Source organism: Octopus bimaculoides, chromosome 8 (genome assembly GCF_001194135.2).
Source record: "Octopus bimaculoides isolate UCB-OBI-ISO-001 chromosome 8, ASM119413v2, whole genome shotgun sequence".
Classification (NCBI taxonomy): Eukaryota; Metazoa; Mollusca; class Cephalopoda; order Octopoda; family Octopodidae; genus Octopus; species Octopus bimaculoides.
In genome coordinates, this window is record NC_068988.1 from 75,579,440 (window position 1) to 75,580,771 (window position 1,332).

A 1,332-nucleotide genomic window follows, 5' to 3' on the forward strand; every position below is an offset into this window, starting at 1 on the left:
TACACATATATATCTATATCTATATCTATCTATCTATCTATCTATATCTATATATATATATATATATATATATATATGTATGTATGTATGCATGTGTGTGTGTGTGTGTGTGTGTGTGAGTATAGATAGTCGGTTAAATACACAAAATGAGGCGTTTACCATCGATAGATTCTTCAAAACGTTCCAATTTTACCACGAAACTAAATGTAGGCTTCAAACCTCTCAACACAAGTCTCATTCACATAAAATTAATGTACATCTTACTCCGATTTAATTTGATTCAACTAAATTTAACTTTTATCACAAATCTAAACGTAGTACATTGATTCTATCAACATAAGTCTCACCCACATAAAGTAGATGTACCTCTCACACCTATTTAATTTAACTTATATCACAAACCTATTATGTAATCCTTTGAATTTCCATAAAAGTCTCACCCACATAAAATAGATGCACCGCTTACGCCTGCTTAATTTAATTTAATTAATACCAATAGTGGACAATGTAGTAGGATTTGTGTACATTGTTTTAAGCAGAGCCAACGTACAAGACTATAAAGACATGCACTGGAGCATATGCATTTGTATGTATATGCGTGTGTATGTATGTGTATGTGTGTGTATGTGTTCATTGAGAGTAACTTAGAAGTTTCTTCATTTATTCAAATTGGTTAATGATCAACATACCTGGCAAAACTTCGAATTCACTGTCAATGAAAATATAAATATTAAATTCCACACTTATACTGAATTCATTGTTCTGTTAATATTAGTTGATTTTACTATAAAAACTTCACTTTTAAATATTTGTGTGTATGTATATGCACACACAAGCACACACACATACACACACACACACATTCACTTACTCATGCACTCATATAAATGAATTTGTAACCCTTTCAGTTCAGTGAATTAAATTCTGTTACCAAATGTAAAAGAAGAAAATAATGTCGACTTACCCCATAAGGATATGTGAATGCCGTTCGGAACACAAAAAAAAACCACAGTAAACATAACCCGCCAAGTTTCGCCATTGTGCTTGATGTTCATCGAGGTTACCTGTCAGTGGAAATAATTAATATGTAATAGCTAACACTGGAAATAGAAATCTTTTTAATCCATCGAGATGGTGTAAAGCCCTCCGTTATTTTTTATTATAACGAGAAAAGGCAGTGAGCTGGCAGAATCATTTACGTGTCGGACGAAATGCTTAGCGGCTCAAATCACGCCGAGGTTAAAATTTGCGTTTCATCTGTTCGAAGTCAATAAATACACACACACGAACGCACGCACACACACACACACACACACACACACACACACACAC

The 1,332-nt window shown here is 33.3% G+C and overlaps 1 protein-coding gene across 1 annotated transcript in view; it reads right to left on the bottom strand.

Moving 5' to 3' along the window:
- The window catches only part of LOC106867428 (MAM and LDL-receptor class A domain-containing protein 1), a 317,166-nt gene extending 316,137 nt beyond the window's left edge, over nt 1-1,029 (bottom strand). Inside the window, exon 1 of the mRNA XM_052970190.1 lies at nt 965-1,029. The gene's annotated coding sequence lies outside the window, so the exon portion shown is untranslated. The remainder of the gene's footprint in view (nt 1-964) is intronic.
- Between the last annotated feature and the right edge of the window lie 303 nt (nt 1,030-1,332).